This window comes from Phalacrocorax carbo, assembly GCF_963921805.1.
Source record: "Phalacrocorax carbo chromosome W unlocalized genomic scaffold, bPhaCar2.1 SUPER_W_unloc_1, whole genome shotgun sequence".
NCBI lineage: Eukaryota > Metazoa > Chordata > Aves > Suliformes > Phalacrocoracidae > Phalacrocorax > Phalacrocorax carbo.
Window position 1 is genome coordinate 2,686,577 of NW_026990243.1, and position 21,949 is coordinate 2,708,525.

Genomic DNA, 21,949 nt, shown 5'->3' on the forward strand with positions numbered 1-21,949 from the left:
CAGTCGGGGTCAGCCGCCCCCACCATGGCCCTGCCCCTCCCAGCCCCCCCGCCACGCGGCAGAGCGCAGGAAGCTGGAAAGGTATCCGACCCCCACAGTGAGGAGAATTAACCCCTTCTCAGCCAAAACCAGCACATTCTCCTCCCCTTATTCCATACCATTTATGCCATGCCCAGGTCCCATATGATGCAATACAACCGTACCAACCACCACCCCTCCCCTTCCCATCCTTTGACATAATACACAGACATCATTCCCTTAGTTCATGGACCTTCCCTGTAAAATGTCCATTAAAATGTCCATTGAGTTCACCCAGTCCATGACTCTGGGCTCCGTCTGTTGTATCAGGCTTTCAGGGTGGGAGAGGTGGTGTGTGTGGCGTTGGATTGTTGCATACCGAGTCAGTCATCATTCCATCACTGCTGCACGGCTTCTTTCACAGTTTATCTTCCATGGGTTGGGAGGCTCGTACTCTGATATAGCTGATACAACACAGAGATGACACACAATATTATATAGCAGTTCGCATTGTGCCATTCAGTTCATTGACTGTTTTCACCCAAAATCAAATCCCCTTGAGGCACACATTGGACTTCTCCATCCTCCCGCATCACCCACCAAGTACACCCAGGTCCTCGAGCAAAAGCAATCCCACGAATGGGTTTGCCTTTGCCTGAGGCAGGAAGAACCCAGACTCTTTTGCCCAGCATACTTTTTGTGTGCACTACAGGGACTCTATCCCCTTCCACAGTATGTAGGATTTCTGACTGGGCAGGGCCAGCTCGGTTGGCAGATCCCCTCGTGTTGACTAACCACGTGGATTTTGCTAAATGTGTATCTCAGTGCTTGAATGTTCCACCCGCCATTGCTCTCAGTGTATTCTTTAACAGTCCATTGTACCGTTCAATTTTCCCAGAGGCTGGTGCATGATAGGGGATGTAATACACCCACTCAATGCCATGCTCTTTGGCCCAGCTGTCTATGAGGTTATTTCGGAAATGAGTCCCATTGTCTGACTCAATTCTCTCTGGGGTGCCATGGCGCCACAGGACTTGTCTTTCGAGACCCAGGATAGCGTTCCGGGCAGTAGCGCGGGGGACAGAATATGTTTCCAGCCAGCCAGTCGTTGTTTCTACCATTGTAAACACATGGCGCTTGCCTCGACGGGTTTGTGGGAATGTGATATAGTCAATTTGCCAGGCCTCCCCATATTTATATTTCAGCCATCGTCCTCCATACCACAGAGGCTTTACCCGCTTCGCTTGCTTGATTGCAGCGCATGTTTCACATTTGTGGATAACCTGCGCAATAACATCCATGGTCAAGTCCACCCCTCGATCACGAGCCCACCTGTATGTTGCATCTCTCCCTTGATGGCCTGAGGTGTCATGGGCCCACCGAGCTAGAAATACTTCACCCTTATGTTGCCAGTCCAGATCCACCTCAGCCACTTCAATCTTGGCAGCCTGATCCACCTGCTGGTTGTTTTGATGTTTTTCAGTGGCCCGACTCTTGGGGACATGAGCATCCACATAACGTACCTTTACAACCAGGTTCTCTACCCGCGCAGTAATATTTTACCACAATGTGGTGGCCCAGATGGGTTTGCCTCTGCGCTGCCAGTTGCTTTGCTTCCACTGCTGCAGCCAGCCCACAGGGCATTTGCCACCATCCAGGAATCAGTATAGAGACAGAGCACTGGCCACTTTTCCCGTTCAGCAATGTCTAAGGCCAGCTGGATGGCCTTTACCTCTGCAAACTGGCTCGATTCACCTTCTCCTTCAGCAGTTTCTGCCACTTATCTTGTAGGACTCCATACAGCAGCCTTCCATCTCCGATGCTTTCCCACAAGGCGACAGGACCCATCAGTGAACAGGGCATATTGCTTCTCATTTTCTGGCAGTTTGTTATACAGTGGGGCTTCTTCAGCACATGTCACCTCCTCCTCTGGTGATAATCCAAAATCTTTGCCTTCTGGCCAGTCCATAATCACTTCCAAGATTCCTGGGCGACTGGGGTTTCCTACTCGAGCCTGCTGGGTGATCAGTGCAACCCATTTACTCCACATAGCATCAGTTGCATGGTGTGTAGAGGGGACGTTCCCTCTGAACATCCAGCACTGGCAGTCGGGGTGCCAGGAGCAACTGTGCCTCAGTACCAACCACTTCTGAAGCAGCTCAAACCCCTTCATATGCTGCCAATATCTCTTTTTCAGTTGGAGTATAGCGGGCTTCGGACCCTCTGTATCCCCAACTCCAAAACACTAGGGGTCGACCTCGGGTCTCCCCATGTGCTTTCTGCCAGAGGCTCCAGGTAGGGCCATTCTCCCCGGCTGCAGTGTAGAGCACATTCTTTAAATCTTGTCCTGCCCGGACTGGCCCAAGAGCTACTGCATGAACTATTTCTCGTTTAATCTGTTCAAAGGCTTGTCGTTGCTCAGGGCCCCATTTGAAATCATTCTTTTTCCGGGTCACTTGATAGAGAGGGCTTACGATCATACTGTAATTTGGAACATGCATTCTCCAAAAACCCACAATGCCCAAGAAAGCTTGTGTTTCCTTTTTGCTAGTTGGTGGAGACATGGCTGCTATTTTGTTGATCACATCCATTGGAATCTGACGACGACCATCTTGCCATTTGATTCCTAAGAACTGGATTTCTCGTGCGGGTCCCTTCACCTTACTTTTCATTTATTACTTCTCCCTCCTCTCCCCGCGATGGCCCTGGTTCTTCATCATCCCGTTCTAAACGAGTTGATGTCCGCTTCCAATATTTCGTCTTGTGTATGGGGGCAACTGATACTGGTACGGGTTTATTTTCTGAGCTAGCTCTGGTACTTGTTGTGGGGGTTTGAGTGGCTGCAGTGCCTGTTGTCTACAGTGCCAGTCACTCTGCATTTCAATCCAGAGACATTCTCTTTCCCCTGGGGGCACTGAATACTGTTGAGCAGGGCTTGGTATGTATGGGCCAGGCCACAGCACATTGCAGTTATCTGTGTCTCTCTGGAGTTCCCAGCATAACAACATACTTCCCCCAAATATTCTACTAGCTTTTTTAGGATTCTGCACTTGTTCGGGGGTGAAACTCCAAAACACTGGGGGTGCCCACTGCCCTAGGTATTTGCCCATGCTATCCCACATGCCCTGCCACTCCTAACTATCAAGCCTCGGGGCAGATTTGTGGGTGATATTCTTAAGTTGCTTAGTCAAAACCAAAACAACATGCCCAAAAACTAACAATAAGTGCACCTTAACCACCCAAGGATGTTCAAGATACAAAAAGGTTGTTGTAATAGAGGCAGAGACATCATAGAACAAAGTTGCAAAGGTACTATTCTGTATTTCCTCCATATAAAATCTCTCAGAGGAGGAGGTATAATTGCTAATTGCCTCAACAAGGTGGTATCCAAAGTACAGTAACGGTTTCAGCAAAAACCCCAAATACCAGATAAATGTGAAAATCAGTGTTTGTATGACAAATCTCCTAGGCAAAACGTTACTAATCACAGCAGACTAAACAAACCAACATCAATCTTTAACACCAACTGCAAAAAGGACAACATGGTGCTGTGACCAGCAGCTGTTGTTATCTCCAACTCTTGAGCCCCACGTTGGGCGCCAGAAAGACTGTCGTGGTTTAGCCAGCAGCTCAGCCCCACACAATCGCTCGCTCACTCCCCCACCGGTAGATGGGGCAGAGAATCAGAAGGGTAACGCTCGTGGGTTGGGATAAGAACAGTTTAATAATTAAAATTAAAAGAAACAACAACAGAAATGCAATGTAAAGGAGAACAACGAGAGGCGCAAAGCCCCGGGGGGAAGGGAGGGGGGAAGGGGAACGAACCGCCGAAACAAACCGCACGTGACGCAGCCGCTCGCCGCCCCCCGCCGACCCGACGCCGCGCCCCTCCCGAGCCGCAACCTGCCCCCCCTCAATATACTGGTCATGGTGTCACATGGTATGGAATGAACCTGCCATTGGCCAGTCGGGGTCAGCCGCCCCCACCATGGCCCTGCCCCTCCCAGCCCCCTGCCACGCGGCAGAGCGAGGGAAACTGGAAAGGTAGCCGACTCCCCACGGTGAGGAGAATTAACCCCTTCTCAGCCAAAACCAGCACAGGTAGCAAAATTGGAAACATTTCAGATAAAAACAGTTACTGGTTATAAATGGGGAACAGTTTTGAAACCAAGTGGAACTTAGTTTTTGTAGCCACACAAACCACATTTATGTAAAATTCAGGAATTGCAATTAAAAGCTTTCAAGTTGTATAGTGACAGCGACAATACAACAGCAATATTAACATACTGCACTTGGTATAACCCATGCCTTTTGTGCAACAGACGAGAGCTGCATTTCTAGATGCCACTAATTATTACAACTTAAGCTTGAACTTCCAATTATTCAAATGACAGGAGAGCATTTGAAGTTACATGCTTAGGCATAGTTATACATATATGTTAAGAATACCCTTCAAGACAGGAAAAGAGTTACTTCCTCTGCATCCATACCTTATGTTCCCATCTTTATCTCCATCTGAACATGGTCCCGAGCAACCTGCTCTGGTTAGCTCTGCTTGAGCAGGGGATTTGGACACAGTGATCTCCAGAGGTCCCTTCCAACCTCAACCATTCTGCGATTCAACAACAGCCCTCTAACCTCCAATAAGTAGCTCAACAATAAGTACAAGAGATGCATCAACTATGTTGACCGATTTCATTAGCCTGCCAGAGAGACTGAGCCAAAGGTAGCTGTTGGGCTAGATCACAGAATGGTGGGGGTTGGGAAGGGACTCTGGAGATCATCTTGTCCAACCCCCTGCTTGAGCAGGCACACCCAGAGCAGGGGGCACAGGACTGCGTCCAGGCAGGGTGTGAATGTCTCCAGGGAAGGAGACTCCACAGCCTCTCTGGGCAGCCTGTGCCACTGATCTGGCACCCACACAGGGAAGGAGTTTTTTCTCATATTTAAGTGGAACTTCCTGTGTTCCAACTTGTGCCCATTGCCCCTTGGCCTGTCGCTGGGCACCACTGAAAAGAGCCTAGTCCCATCATCCTGACACCTGCTCTTCAGATATTTATAAGCATTGATGAGATCCCCCCTCAGTCTTCTCTTCTCCAGGCTGAACAAGCCCAGGTTTCTCAGCCTTTCCTCATAAGGGAGATGCTTCAGTCCCCAGATCATCTTGGTAGCTCTCCGCTGGACTTGCTTGAGTGGTTCCCTGTCCTTCTTAACTGGGGGGCCCAGAACTGGACACAGCACTCTGAATGTGGCCTCACTAGGGCAGAGTAGAGGGGGAGGATAACCTCCCTCGACCTGCTGGCCACACTCTTTTTAATGCACCCCAGGATACCGTTGGCCGCCTTGGCCACAAGGGCACAGTTCTGGCTCATGGTCACCTTGCTGCCCACCAGCACTCCCAGGTCCTTCTCAGCAGAGCCGCTTTCCAGTAGTTCAGCCGCCAACCTGTACTGGTGCGTGGGGTTGTTCCTCCCCAGGTGCAGGACCTTGCACTTGCTCTTGCTGAATTCCATGAGGTTCCCCTCAGCCCAGCTCTCCAGCCTGTCCAGGTCTTGTTGGATGGCAGCACAGCCTCCTGGTGTATCAGCTGCTCACAGATGCTTTACAGTAAGCCAAAATTCACTTGGTGGGATTAATTCTTAACAACCCTGGAGAAAGCTGAAAAAATTGCCCTGCTGATTTCTTAAGATATAATAAGCCAAGGAATTTGCTCCACTACTCCTCAGAAACAGTACTGTGACAGTGTCACTGGTATCATTAGGAACAGAGGGTACACAAAAGGGTAGGCAAGTTAACCAGCCAGCTTACAGCACCATTTGTTTTGATTTTGTTTTTTTGAAGCCAGGAGCATGTTCTACCACACCGTACTGTGTAGCTGTACGCTTCTATGGGAGAACTTATCTTGGGCCGCATATCTCCGGGACACAGGGCTCTACCCACCCTGGGGACAGTGATGCACAGACATCAATATGATGAATACAAAATGTCCGTTTATTTAGCTGCGTCACACGCTTATATAGCTCTTGCGGTTCCTGTTCCTGCCACTCCTATGGGGAGGAGTCTATCTTTCCGTCACATCCCGTAATCTTCCGGTCGCCGATCCCTGTCTATTCCCCTACATCTCCCCCTCCCCATGCTACTAAAATTCTACAAAGCTACTTGCATAAGTGGATACATATTGCGGTCAGGTCTATATTCATGTAACTCTCGCAGGCGCTCTTTGATTTGTCTTATAACACAGCATAACAATGGCAGCCCACAAGTAACCATGGTTACTACACACAACAAGATCCCCCCAGTTATTACTATCCAGTTCCAGTTTATATCTCTCTTTTGCCGCCCTTTCCCAGTGTCGCTCTCGTTGCAATATTGCTTGCGATCTTGTCAAGGAGCTCATTTCTTTTCCCAATGGTACGGCTAGCATGAGGATCCATGTCAGCAGACCCTGCAAAGAGACAACTCAGAAAGGGATTATTCATTGTACATCCCTGCACAGTTCTGCTTTCACACACTTTGCAGGCACCCACTCTATGCGCCCTTCATTCTCAACCGCGGCGTAGCCCCTCCCCAGGCATCTCAGTTTCCATCCTCTCTCCCATTGCTCACTGCCTAGGAACCTTACTCAGACCTGCGGATAGCGCTCGCCTGCTTGAGCTTTGCCAAAGTGCTTCTCCACTGCTGTAACTTGCTCCTGCCCGCGTATAAAATGATTAAGCGAATATAATGCACGCATTAAAATAGTTTGCTGAGCTGCTATGGGTACAGCTCCCTTATACCCCTCCCCCTCCCCAAGCTGTATTATTTTTGCTTTCAAGGTGCGATGAGCATGTTCTACTATTGCCTGCCCTGTGCTATTCTAAGCAATGCCGTGTTTTAATACAATATTCCAAGCTTTACACCATTCTTCGGTACTTCGAGCCCGAAAGCATGGTCCATTGTCTGTTTTTATCTCGGTGGGCTTTCCAAGCCACGCCATTACCATGGTCCAATGCGCAGTCAACTGCATTGCGGTCTGCTTCCGATGTTGAGTAGCCATGATGACTCCACTATATGTATCAACTGTAATTGCCAGGTGCCGTCCGGGGGCCAACTGTGGGCATTCAGTAAAGTCAGTCTGCCAGATAGCATTTGCTTCCAGTCCTCGAGGGTTGACTCCTGCCTCCCACAACGGCGAGTGCTGACAGTAAGGACAGGTGGCTACTACTTCTCTTGCTGCTCTTATTGAGATGCCACACTCCTTTGCCAAGGCTTTAGCACCCAGGTGCAGTTGTTCATGTAGTTTCTTTGCCTCCGCCAAGGTCCAGACTCCCGCGGCTGCCTCATCAGCCATGCGATTCCCCTCAATCAGTGGTCCAGGCCCCGTCTGATGACTGCGAATGTGAATTACTGTCACAGTTGCTCCTCGCTGTGATAAAGCAACCTCTAGCATCAAGGCAATTTCCGTGTGTGGTACACCCTCTCGTTTCATGGACATGACTAATTTATACACATATAAGGAGTCTGTGCACACATTTATATGCCGATATATATCCTTTCGCAGGGCCATCTCTAGCGCTTTCGCCTCCAGCCACTGCACACTTTTACCCTGCTCCTCATACGTCTGGTGCATCCAAGTATTCTCTTCTTTCCACACTACCGCCGCTCTGTTCGTCTTCGAGGAAGCGTCTGTGAAATATGTTGGTCCTGGGTGAGGGGTATCCAAAACTCTACTATCCACACTCAAATCCACCACTTTGGCTGTCTCGGCCCACCTCTGTACCGTGCCTGTGACGATTTTCCCTGGGTATGAGTATACTGCCAATTGTATATCCTCTTCACTCTCTACCACCTTCCGCCATTTCTCCCCATTCCACGGCACTGTCAGCTTATCTGGCTCCTTCCCAAAGATTCCCTTGCTTTCCCGTTGCAGCCGCCAAATCATTCCCCCGGCTACCTTGACTTTTGTGGAGAACGCATCCTTGGGAACCTTCTGATATACCCATCGCAGTGGTTTTTCTTCCCCTGTCCGTATTTGATATAGCAATCCTAATCCTCCACTGGTGGTCAGAATCCAACCTGCAATTAATTCCTCCTGGGGGTCCCACCGCCATACTCCTTCCTTTTGCATTAAACGTTCTATCATCTGCAATTGCTGGACTGCCTCAGCGTCTAAACTCCTGGGCTCCCATGGGTCGGTCCCTTTCAGCAACGCATAGAAAGGTTGCATCTCCTCACAGGTGACGCGCACAAAAGTCCGCAACCACTGCAGTGCTCCTACCAGCTTCTGTACATCGTGTAAATTTTTAACCTTAGGTGTAAGTTTAATAGGCTGAGCTTGTATGCAATCCCCTTGTATTCTAGCACCCAGAAATCCACACACTGGTCCTCGCTGTACCTTTGCCTCAGCTACCTTGAGGCCCTGTCCCGCAAGGCCCCTTTGGGTGTCTGAAAAGACTTGTTCACACAACGCCTGGGTGGGCGCAGCTATGAGGACATCATCCATGTAGTGGATCATGTAGATTCTCTCCTGATACTGTCGCCTTACTTGCTGCAATGCAGAAGCCACATACCTCTGGCAGATCGCTGGAGAATTTTTCATCCCCTGCGAAAGTACTGTCCACTGCCATCTACTACCTGGTTCTGCGCGGTTCACCACGGGCAGAGTAAAGGCAAATCTCTTTCTATCATCTGGATGTAGTGGAATACTGAAGAAGCAGTCTTTGAGATCTAAAACAATGACTCGCCATCCTTTCGGGACAGCACTCAGATCTGGTAGGCCAGGTTGGAGAGGCCCCATGTCCTCCATTTACTGATTTACTGCTCTAAGGTCATGCAGCATCCTCCATTGGTTTTTATCTTTCTTTTTTATAGCAAATATAGGGGTGTTCCACGGGCTCATCGAGGGCTCTAGGTGCCCTGCTTTGTGCTCTCGTTTTACTATAGCTCTTACAGCCTCTGTTTTCTCTGTTGTCAGGGGCCACTGCTCCACCCAGACGGGCTGTTCGGTTTTCCACACTAACTTGTGCTGATGAAGCCCCTCTGAGGCAGTGGCCCTTATGCTAAATTTTTCAACCCGATCCCCATCTGGGCAAGGGCGTCTCGCCCTAACAAGGGGCTTGCTACCCCATCTGCTACTAGTATGGTCACTACGGCCGTGAGGAGCTTCCCTGCGTCCTCGTCCATGACTTCGAGTTTCACAGGGCAAGTACTAGTCCTCGTCTGTTGTTCTCCTCCCATGGCAAGGGGCCAAGTTGGTGGCCACCGTTCGAGTGGCATCACTGTGACATCTGCCCCGGTATCCATTAACATTCCCAGGCATATCTGTGCCGGGCAACTCGGCTCTTGCGGGGTAATCATCACCGCCGCCATGGGTCTCTCATCACAGCCTATGACCAAGGCCACGCGGGGGCTGTAACCTGCAAATCTTGCTCCCCTGCGTGACGGTTCACTCCCCCTTGGCTCGCTACGGTGGGCCAAGCTCCTGGCGTTGGCACCGTGATGGGGGTCATTTGACTCACAGGAGGCGCGAATCCCCCTCGCTTCGCCCTCCTTTGGCCATTTCCCGGCTTCGTAGTTGGACAATCTCTTGCCAGGTGTCCTGGCTTCCCACACACCCAGCACCTCCCTACTGGGCGCGCTCCTCCTCCATTACGTCCTCCCCTTTCCGCTAGCGGGCACCCAGCTTTAAAGTGCCCTTGCCGTCCACACAAGTGACATCTCGGCCCCACCCCGGCCGCTTGCACCATCACCCTTTCTTCGCTTCCACAGTCAGGGTTCTGGCGGACGTGCGCTCCCGCACCGCCATGCTGGTTCAATGCTTCCTGGCGCAAGACATGCCTGATGGTTTCACCCAGTGGCACCCCTACTGCCAGGGTGCGGAGGATATCTTGTGTTTGCGGATTTGCTTGATTTTGGAGGCAATCCATAAGGACTGCCTCCTTGGCTGCTGGTGGCAATTCTGATTCTATAATAGCCTTCTGCAACCTGTCACAAAATGTTGTAAATGGCTCTGCTAGTCCTTGCTGTATCTTTTGCCAAGGTTCTGCTTTTTTCACATACCTGCCCACTTCACTATACGCTTTGCAGGAACTCTCCGTTACCGCTTGCAGCTGCCTGCCCCTTATGCCTCTTTTTTGCCCGCTGCAGGCAAGCTGCTCCCTCTTCCCACATGTGGGCATCGGTTTCTCCCCCATCTTCTGATTCGCTGCTACTCGAGGTTGTTCTATACCCCCCCTGTCCTCCCCTCCAGGCACCCCAATCCCCCTCCTCGTCCGACTCCCATCTCAAGGGTTGCCCCGGGAGCCAGTCTCGAGGGTCGGGCAGAGGGCGGTGCCGCTGCCGGCGCTGCTGCCGGCGCTGATCATCTTTCTCCTTCCGCTCCGTCACTCGCGCTGTGTCCGCTGCCATGTCACCCTCCCCGCGCGCAGGTACCCGCGCCTGTGCCAAATCATCCCAGGGGTATGCGGGGCGGGGGGGGCATTCCAAGGGTCCTGCTGGCTCAACAGGGAACACCGCCGCTTCCCGATCCACCTCCTTGGGAGCCTCAGACTGAGTCGCTGGCCAGGCTACTCCGTCCAAACTCTCCCCTTCTTCCCCATCCCCCGCGATGCTTGCCCCTGTCTGCGTCCCCACTGCCCCTCCTGGGTCTATTTCCGGGCTACTGTCACCTGTAGCACCGTGCAGGCACCGCCGCGCCTGCCGCCACGTCTCCTGATCATCCCGAGCTTTCAATAGTAATTGGTGTATCTTTCCCCAGAGCTGTATGTACTGGGTTCTTCCCATCATAGCCCTTTCGGCTAACTCCTCTTTAATTCTCACCCACTTATCCTTATTAAATATGTCTGCGGGACTTTGTATGAGCCCCTGCGTAATCATCCATTGGATGGCCTTTGAGGTAGGCGCCTTCGATATCGAAGTACCATATTCCTTCCCCAATCCCTTCAGTACCTCTATGACTGATTCCATGGCGCACCCGCCGACCTGCGGCTCCCCGTCCCGCCCCTGCGTGCCCCAAGCTATCTTTTCCCCCCGGCGAACTTGCCATGCCGCCCCGCCGATCACGTCGGGGTCACCACTTGTAGCTGTACGCTTCTATGGGAGAACTTATCTTGGGCCGCATATCTCCGGGACACAGGGCTCTACCCACCCTGGGGACAGTGATGCACAGACATCAATATGATGGATGCAAAATGTCCGTTTATTTAGCTGCATCACACGCTTATATAGCTCTTGCGGTTCCTGTTCCTGCCACTCCTATGGGGAGGAGTCTATCTTTCCGTCACATCCCGTAATCTTCTGGTCGCCGATCCCTGTCTATTCCCCTACAGTACTGTTTTGAGAAATATTTAAGACAGGTTGCATTCTAGCTCTGAGCAGTGTCTTTGCTAGTCTGGTTTAGGAAGCAGAAGAGAAATAAATACAGACTCAGAAGACAAGCAGTTCAGAGTGTTCATAGATACAAGAGAACAACTGCTGAAGAGCTGGCAGCTATCTAAAAGAAATTAATTGTCTTGCTGCAGGATTGCTGGGCCATAGGAAAGGAAGAGATCTAAAAATTAAGTTTTGATAGGCCATTTTTATTAATCCTTAACAATGTATTTTTGTGAGTCATTTCTTACTCTGTACTTCAACTTTACATACAACACTGAATAAAAAGATCAAGGAAAAATGTAATTCCCCAGGACCCTCTTATCTGAAAGATTATCCAGGAAGATCAAGGCTGAGTTTCTAAAAGCAAGCGTTTCTATAGCATGAAAAAAAAAAAAAATCACGTTAGAAATTTCACATGAACCTCCCAGGACTGCCTTGAACGATTACTGATTTGAAGAAGCTACATTACATACAACAAACTGAACTGTAATGCTCCACAAAAATATTAATCTTCCCAAGTTACACCCCATCTTCTAAGAGATAAGCACATATACAGGCAAATAATTTTTATGATACCGATCATCTGCATGACGCTACACATCTCAAATGTAGAAGGAGATATTCTCGTCTCCACTTGCCTGCTGAACCAGGTTAGTCCAATTTAGGAAAAAATTAATTGCTGAGCAAAAAGCAAGCATAGCTCAATGATGTATTAAAAGCTTCCCTTTCAATCCAACTTCTCATGTGACTTCCATAGAAAGGAGCTACAGATCTAGTGTCCACTTCAGCAAACATCAGATCAATATCACAACTGCAGTTCAGCTTTGATTTTGAAGTGGGAGGTATTATTCTGCCATGGAGGAGCGGGGAACAGTCACAGGCTGAATTTCAGTTTAATCAGAGAACAGGCACAGCATCAGCAAGCAACTATGCAAGAAGGAAGTCAAGGCACTTCCTTGCTAACAAAAAACTACTCAGAGGCTAAACAGATTAGTCTCTATAGACTGTCTAGGCTGGGGCATTAGTCAGCAGCAATAGTAGGATTCATCCTATTGAAGGGACAAGGATGCCAAATTTCACTTACCGTGAGAGTCAGGTCCCAACTTCTTAGAAGCCATTTAGAGCCTAAAAAAAACATTTTAAAACAGCTTTAACAACTTTATACATGTAGCACAGCATCTTAGCTCCAGATTATGGGACATGTTGTAGACACTGTTTATCCTGTTCCCAAGATAGATAAGCAAACTTATTTTGTAGCTCTGGGAGTTGACTGAGCACGGAAATAACTCAGCCCAGGGTCTGACAAACTAAACGGCAAAATAAAGAAAAAAGAGCCGACAAACAGCCAGGTTGATCTGGAAGGCAGAGAGTTCCAAATCAGAGGCCGCTCCGTCCCAGCCCCATGGAGCACACTCTGACTCCCCTAGCATTGAGAATAGCCCTTCCTACTGGAAATACCACACTGATCATCTTCAGTTTAATCCCTGTTGCTCTAAAAAGGGATACTATCATATTGGGTATGCAGTCAGTTAGCTAGTGTGGCACTTGCCTAGACACACTGGGTAATGCACAGATAACAATACAGGTATACAATAAATGGTACCATTAGGAAAATATTTTCAGATACACACAAGAAAACAATGCTAACAATCGTCCTCATCCACTGCCCACAGAATTTTACCAGCAGCTTTTAAAATTTGGATGCAAATCCTACAGGGCCAAGATGTTAAACACAGAAGTGCCTAGCCAGCTTTTAACACAGAGCAGGCCCATCCTGAGAAAAGAGCTGGTTTGAAGACAGAATTAGCTGTCTAATTAGCTGTCAGCTAAAGCCCTGCTCCAGGATGCTATTTTTATCCCGAAAAGCGGGTTTGTTTGCCCGGTGTGCAAAATGCCAAACTCCACACAGAGCGGAGGTACTTTAGTCAAGTCATTTTTGTGCAAAGATGGGCGCTAGGTGGTAACCCACAAAGCTAGCCCCCCGCACTGAGAATCCACAGGGCATTTATACAGTTAAATGTGTCAGTCACAGCTAATATTCACACCCCCAGCTAATAACCAGTTAATTTCTTTCTCACTTGGATGTAAAAGTACGGCTCCCTTTTAATTTACCACGCATGCTCAGAGAGTGAGGGACTTACTAGAGGGGGGCGGTTCCTGGCCTATGGGCCTGATTTTTAGTATTATAACGAGGACAGTTCCTGTACTGGTGTCGTGGTTCAGCCTGAGCTGGCAACTGAACACCACGCAGCCGCTCGCTCACTCCCCCACCCACCCCTGTGGGATGGGGAAGAGAATTGGACGAGCAAAAGAACTTGTGGGTTGAGATAAGCACAGTTTAATGATTACAATAAAATGATAATGATAAATGATTATGATAATAATGACAATAATGTTAATATAATAAAATGGAAAAGGAAGGGAAAGGGAAAACAGGAAAAAAACCCCATGGAAACACAAACGATACAACTGCTCACCACCCGCCGACCGACACTGCCCGTCCCCGAGCCGCGATTACTCCCTCCCTCCCCCGGCCAGCCCCTCCCAGGTAGCATACTGGGCATGACGTTACATGATATGGAATATCCCTTTGGTCAGTTTGAATCCGCTCTCTTAGCTGTGCCCCCTCCCCTCCCGGCTTCTTGCGCACCCAGCAGAGCATGGGAGGCTAGACATGTCCTTGACTAGTACAAGCGCTACCCAGCAACAGCCCAAACATCTGTGTGTTATCGCAACAGTTTGGGGTTTTTTTTCCATGCTAATTTCAAAGCACAGCACTATACCAGCTAGAGTGAAGAAAATTAACTCTATCCCAGCTAAAACCATGACAACTGGGCACTTTGTTTTAGTTCTTATCTACATCCCAATTAGTTGTTCTCCTCGACTACACACTTCATCACCCTGTTCTCAGTGGCTTCTGAGGCGGGATGTTTGCTTTGATCAGTCTCTCAGCTCTCCTCAAGGATATAGTTGTAAAACAAGTGTTTCCCTCTCTCTCAGCTCCCCTCTCTGGCCACCAAATTCTGTTTTGCCAGGCTCGCATGGTTCATTGTTATGGCTTCGTGGAAAATTCCAGTAATTCCATTTTCTTCTGGATATCACTAGATGCTCTTCAACAGCTTCTCAATTATACCAATTGTCACGAGCCCATTCTTCTGAGAATTTGGGAGTCGGATTCACTTCATGCCTCTCTAAATAATTGGTGATACTACTTGCCGTCTTGGCAACTACACCAATTTGTTGCGGAAGAGAGAGTGAGAGCATACTTCACTCATGTGAGAGAGGAGTAAAAGTACACAATGAGTTAACAAAATTTGTTAGTAAATGCAACAGTGGTTCAACAACATTTGATGGCCAGGTTCACTTGATTACTTACTGCACAGAGGACAGGGTCAGACAAACTGTCAGGGAGACCCTCCCGTTGAGTCACGAGGTTCAGAAAGGACCCCCTTGCTTTCTAAACTCCTTCTCAGAGAGGAGTCATGGGGCGGCTGGATCCAATCCTAGTCCCAGACTTGTTCTGTGGTTTATATCAAAAGGATTTTGTGTACACAACCAATCCTTTATACCGTTTAGCTAAGATTTCAAGGTTCAGCATGCTATTATCCACTTACTGAGCATCTGTTGCTGACGGAAAACCAGCGGGAGACAGGCACCATCCGATGATGATCATCAAGTCTCGTTTATTGGCAATTAGCAAATATCTTTTATACCGTTCGTAAATTAGCTCATACCTATTTGCAAAAGCATAGCTCATCCTTGGCTGGGAGGTAGATGCCAACTCCTCCCATGCTTATCTCTTGTGTTCAGCCTTGCAATTAGCAGTTACTTGTTTCTCACACTCCTTTACCGGTCAACAGCAGCTGGGCTCAAGGTCGCTCCGACCCTGAGCCTGTCCTTCTACTTCAGTGCCCGCTTTCTGCTAGCCATTCCCGGGCTAGAGTCTCCCACATTTCCCCCTTTTTCTTTTGTTCCTTGAGAAAGGAACACGGCACTCATACTTCTTTCCATCATTTGTTGCATACATTGCAATATACAAGGGACACACATTAATATAATAATAAACAGTATAAATATTATTAATCCCATCTGCAAAATACTCTTGATCCAATTGCCAATGCCCCATCCATTAAACAAGCTGTTAAACCAATGCCATGGATCATCCTGTCTTACAGAGTCTACATCTAGTAATAAGTCAGATAATGCCTTTGATGTGGCATTTGTTTGCTTAGCTAGCCAACACCCTAGCTTGTTTAATGTCGTGAGGCTTTGAGCAACACCAACTCCAGGAGCCAAGAAGGAAACAGCTATGATCTTTGTAGGATTCCAAAATTCAGCTGTAGAGTCACAGTTATCCTCAAACTTATGAGTGCTCCTTTCGCTTCTCATCTTTCTATAATGTTGATAAATCATTGAAGTGTTAGGGGTAAGAAACGTTAGGCGACCTATAGAGCAAGGCCCTCCCTTTATATGTGACGGGATGCCAGGCCAAGCCCCATCTCCACAAATTAAAAACAAACCTGCAGGTAGCGCAATAAGCATATTGTTAGAGCGTGATATATTTACAGAGGTATAGTTACACCAAGCAGTAGCATTAAGAGAGCCCACAAGGGCAAGCTCTTGTGGTTCTGGGCCTACGGGGAGTACATCATCCCAGATATCATACTCAACAAACACCGAAGGGGTGTCACGCCACTTAAAGGGACGCTTCCGAGTTATATTATGCTGCTGTCGCAGCTCTGCTACGGACTGGGCAAAGGTCATAAAGGTTGCATTACTTAAAGGCACCCCAATAAGACATGTGATAAATGGGGAGTCGGGCGTTGCTAGGCTGGCACAAAAGCTAGTTGTATTCAATGATCTAGCTAGCGTGACCCAGATATTTTCTCGTGGGTCAAAAACGTTAGGCACAAGGGCAGTGCTACATACACTTAAAAGGGCTAATACCCATAATTTCTGTTCAGCAGAATTCATTATCAGTCCGCCTTGTATTCTCGGTCGAAACCAGACCAAACCTCGGGCGCTATGCACCCTCTGGGACCTTTGTTCCTCCTGGACCGTGGTTATTCACTGGTGAGTGCTGCACAGCGCTCCTCTGGGTTCCTTCCGCTGATCCCAACCGTTCAGGTGCCGCTTCGGCTGGTGCTGCGGTGGGCAACTGTTCTGCGTCGCGCTGTGTGGGGGAGGTGGCGGGTCTGGCACATCTAGCTGGAATCCATTGCGGCCCTGTAGGGGTAGAAACATAGAGATACCCCCTCCCCCAATATAAAACCTCCACAGGCCCTGACCATACACCCGTATGCGGGTCTTTGTATTTGACCCAAACTCGGGGTAGCTCCCGTTCGTCTTTTTTCTGTCTATAGTGAACGATGACAGCAGGCACTCCCTCAGAGCCAAATACACACAAATAGTTTAGCACAAACAGTGCTTTTACCAGCCGCTCCTGCGGGTCTTTTATATCTGCATACTTTTGAACATAGGTTTTCAGCAACCCATTAGCTCGTTCCACTATTGCTTGACCCGTTGGGTTGTGAGGGATACCTGCAATGTGTTGTACTGACGCACCCACGCAGGAGGGTTATCGTGTTCTGCAAATATACATAAGTGATTTAATACAAACAAAATTTCTGCACAAACAAAACTTTTGCCATTCCAATACCCTTATCTTCCCCCCCTTTTTCTTTTTGCACTGAGTAAGTGCACCCAAAATGTGAGTAGAACCATAGAGTATGGTGAGATCGATGGGGAGATCGGGGTCCAGGCGGTCTACTGCTCTCTGGACGATCTCGGAGCTAAGACGTTGTATCATAGTGTGTTGTTCAGCAGTCGGTCGGACCGGCGCGGCAGGGTCAGTGCCCTTGAACATTGAGCGAAAAACTGAGAGTCACTGATGCGCCACCCAAGGTATTTCCATACCGATGAACGTTGAACCTTCTCTGCTGCTATTACTAGGTCGTGTAGCTGGAGCTGTTGCTGTAAATATAATTCTTGCTGTGCTGAGAAAGGTTGTACTTGCGCAAACAAGATGTCATCCATGTAATGGTAAATTATAGTGTCCGGCCATTGCTGCCTCACTTCTTTCAATGCAGCATCTACGAAGAGTTGACACAGAGTAGGGCTATTCTGCATGCCTTGTGGCAATACTGTCCATCCGAAGCGTAAGTCAGGATCCTCTCTGTTGATTGCCGGTAATGTAAATGGAAATCGCTGGGTATCCTAGGGATGCAGCTTTGTAGTAAAAAAGCAGTCCTTTAAGTCGATAATTAGTAAATGCCAGTCAGTTGGTAGCATGGCTGGATTTGGAAGGCTAGGCTGTAAAGCCCCCATCGCTTGCATTTGCTGATTTACTGCCCGTAGATCATGTAACAGCTTGAGATGTCCTTTATCTAATTGTTCTTTTATTAATATATGGGCTTGTTGTAGACTTTCCCGTTTGAGCGGTCACTGCCCGACCCATACTGGCTCTGCTGTGAGCCATGTCAGTGGGATTGGGAAAGTCCATGTGGCAGTGACCCTCTTTGGTTACTGTTGTGAGTTTTTGGCTGGACCCAATGGGGCAAGAGCGGCACAAACTTGTTGCTGAACGTGTACCATTCCCTGCCCAACTTCCCTCAATGCTTCAACTAACATAGCTCGGGGGCCGGGAGGTACCCGACTCATGCGTTCAAGCATCACCTCAATGCCTGCGTCTAGGGGAAGTGTAATTAAAATGCTTTTAGTAGCATGGTTGGAGTTTTCCATAACACATTGACGCAGCAATGGGCCCTTCATAAAAATTTTCCAATCAAGAGGATTATGGTGTGCTAATAAATTTTGATTGTTAGCAGGGTCCGGTTGATAGATGACAGGGAAAGCCTGAGCTAACAAATCGGCAGTCTCTAGGTCCCCGTTCTGTAATGCCTCTAACCCGATTTTTCGCCAGTCAACCTGGCTGCGCACAGCAGGCACAGAACGGTGACTAGACAGCGTGCTCGGCTTATTTTCCTTCACCGGAGAGACTACATCACATAAATTTTCAATATCTTCACCTCCCTTTCCCAAGCTTATTCTTCCTCCGCTAGTTTCTACAGATGTAGATTTATCAGGGGCGGGAGGGGGGGGAATAAGGGGCTTTCGAGGTACGACAACTGGGATCCCCGAGAAGGGAGGAGAGAGATTGTCTAAGCCAATTCCAATCTTTCCAGCATTGGGGTCACAGCTGTCTAGCCGATCAGAGGCGGCTGTTGCTAATCTTTTTTCAGTTTTATATTTTTTCATACAGTTAATCACTTCCCGCCAAGGTTTCATTAACTTTTCCGCTGTCTTATCGTCATCTATCACCAAATCCCACAAACAATCATCATAGGCTCTCCCTTGTTTTATTCCCATATAAAAGGGGATCCCTCCGGTATCCTTAACCTTAGTCATAGCTGCTCGAGCAACTCTCATCGCTTCTCTACACTTCTCTGGTCCCAATAAAACCTGTGCCTCCGTTCTAAAGAACGCTCCCAGTCCTAACAGTTCATCCAAGGTAACGCCTTGAAGGGGATCTCCCGGTGCCCTCTGGGTTGCAGCTGACGCCTGTGCCTCAGCTTGCCAGTGAGCCTCCCACAGCAATCTTTGGTGTGGCGAAAAAATCAACTCGGCGAGCCCTTTAATATCGGCAGGCAACAAGACATGTGCAGTGAACAGATAGTCCAGCATTTGTCTTACAGGCTCACTCGATACTCCGAACTGACTAACAGTAGACCGTAATTGGGACAACAATTTCCAGTCTAACGCAGTAATCTCCGCCTGCAGTCCTCCCCCGGGATTCGGTCTATAAATTACCGGAAAAGCGAGAGTACCACCGGCTTCAACTAATTCAGGATCACCCTTTTCTGCCCCCTCCCGCGCTAATGCTGCCCATGCCTCTCGCCGCTCCCGTACAACAGCTTCCGCTAAGTCAGAGTCCGCTCCAAGAGTCGGCTCCTGGTCTAAGCCGGGAGCCGGTACCGCTGCGGGCTGGTTATTCGCAGTAGCGGGAGTTGCGGGTGGCGAGGGCAAGTTTGAGGGGTCTGCCGGCCCAGGGGGCAGGTAGACAGTTGAAACCGCAGGCGGGCCCGGGGTGCTAAGTCCCCAGTCTGAGCCGTAGCTCCGATTTCGCTCTTGAGCTGAGACAGCTTGCTGCACAGCTCGCTTTTCTGCTTGTATCTGCAATAACTCGTTATGTACTACCTTCCATAGCTTACTCATTTTCTTGGCAGTTTTATCTTCCTCTAACACCGCCTCCCACAAACTGTCCCTCGCCTTTCTCCACTCTGCCAGTTCATGCACCGTATGTGGGTTTACAAAGTGTCCCTTCTCGCATCCCCAGCTTATCAACAACGGTAGTTCTTTACGTAAATCTATACCCTTAATGTTACGCCTCTCTAAAAGAGATGTAAAGAAATCATATGCTGCTTGCCTCTCCATTGTGCTCGTCGGCGCCGTTGCAGCTCCCAAGGTCTCGGCAGCACGTATCGGCTGAGCCCACCTATGTGGTCGCCCAGGGCACGCAGACTGAGCCCACCTATGTGGTCGCCCAGGGCACGCAGACTGAGCCCACCTATGTGGTCGCCCAGGGTACGCAGACCAGCTGCGCTGTCTGTTTTGCCGTCCCTCTGCTTGCAGGACCCGAACCCTACGCTGGACCGTCCGTGGTATCACGTCAGGGTCACCATTTGACGGAAAACCAGCGGGAGACAGGCACCATCCGATGATGATCATCAAGTCTCGTTTATTGGCAATTAGCAAATATCTTTTATACCGTTCGTAAATTAGCTCATACCTATTTGCAAAAGCATAGCTCATCCTTGGCTGGGAGGTAGATGCCAACTCCTCCCATGCTTATCTCTTGTGTTCAGCCTTGCAATTAGCAGTTACTTGTTTCTCACACTCCTTTACCGGTCAACAGCAGCTGGGCTCAAGGTCGCTCCGACCCTGAGCCTGTCCTTCTACTTCAATGCCCGCTTTCTGCTAGCCATTCCCGGGCTAGAGTCTCCCACATGTTGCGGCAAGGAATCTCTCAACCTTGAGGAGTCACCTTGAGAGGCGTCCCTACTCAAGGGGAGATCCCATTGTGCAGCCCACTACCGTGCAAGAGAGCCCAAAGGGCTCTTGGGGGGCTCACTATTTATGGGGGTAAGATGATTGGCTCAAAGTCATATCTACATACCAGCTGCAGATGTTAGCTTCTGCCAAGCGTGGCCTGAGTCAGATATTAATTAGCACTCTGGTTAGGAGGACAAGGACACACATCCATAAATTCACTCTCAGCTCTTGTGTGGTTATCTCTTTCCCTGGGACTCCACTTTGAGCCGGATGCAGCCATCATGACCAGACGCATCTTATCAGGACTGTAACTGGTACTTATCACTTGAGCAGAGCCAGGGGCAAAGGATCAGGTGAGGGGGAGCGTGCCACCACACTCCACCCTGTGACTATAGTCAAGTCATCTTACATGATAGACATACTAAAGTTAGAGTTAGTAAAATCACAACTGCATGAAGCATGCGATTAAACACTCCCGTTGCAGTTGGTGACCATCCAAGAAGAGTTCCCCACCAATGGTGTTGTCCATCCTCTTTCACTCTTTCCAAGACATCGCAGGTCATCGTGTTGTAGTAGTTTCTTCACCAATGTAAGATTTATTCCAATGGGGGAGGCAATAAATCTTGATTCAATGTATAGCTAGACTGTAACAATTGATAAGACATAACAGGAGCTGAATAAAGTTGCATCCCGTAACTTTAGTAAAGTTACAAACACAAATACTTGAGTGATTGCGAGTATTACTCTCACAAATAAATCCTTGTTATTCCCGTACAACGCATGCATTAAAATCAGTAGTTTGCCATTTGTTTCCATTTCGTTGGGCACACACTCTGTGTTCTAATGGATAGAGTATAGTCCCATTGTGATTTAATCCTAATGCAATGATTGAGTATATAGTATACACCAAAGCATTGTGTATTGTTAAGACAAAAGCTGTGGCCTTGTTGTTGATGGGGTCATAAGTGGAACTGACTAAATACCACCAGGAGTGGAATTCTTTCTCAAATTTAGTTAAACTGAACTGAATCACAGGTTGGAAGGGACCTCAAGGATCATCTAGTCCAACCTTTCTGGGAAGAGAACAGTCTAGACAAGATGGCCCAGCACTCTGTCCAGGTGACCCTTGAAGGTGTCCAACATGGCCGAGTCAACCACTTCCCTGGGGAGATTATTCCAATGGTTGACTGTCCTTGCTGTGAAAAATTTCCCTCTGGTGTCCAATCGGAATCTCCCCAAGAGCAACTTGTGTCCATTCCCCCTTGTCCTCTCCATGTGGCTCCGTGTAAAAAGGGAGTCTCCATCTTCTTTGTAGCTACCCCTTAAGTACTGGTACATGGTGATGAGCTCCCCTCTGAGCCTCCTTTTCTCAAGGCTGAACAAACCCAGTTCTCCCAGCCTATCCTCATATGGCAGGCTTCCCAGTCCTTTGATCATCTTGGTGGCCCTTCCCTGGACCCCTTCCAGCCTGTCCACATCCTTACTGTATAGCGGGGACCAGAACGGGACACAGTACTCCAGGTGTGGCCTG

General features: G+C 48.8%; 1 protein-coding gene and 1 long non-coding RNA gene across 2 annotated transcripts in view; one reads left to right on the forward strand and one right to left on the reverse strand.

Moving 5' to 3' along the window:
* The window catches only part of LOC135310816 (ubiquilin-1-like), a 140,893-nt gene that overhangs the window by 54,242 nt on the left and 64,702 nt on the right, over nucleotides 1–21,949 (forward strand). The gene's annotated exons all lie outside the window — the stretch shown is intronic.
* On the reverse strand, nucleotides 70–20,917 carry LOC135310818 (uncharacterized). Its single transcript, XR_010370814.1, has 3 exons — nucleotides 20,543–20,917; nucleotides 12,452–12,492; nucleotides 70–482 (listed from the first exon to the last, which is right to left on the reverse strand). It is a non-coding gene; the product is annotated as an uncharacterized LOC135310818 (long non-coding RNA).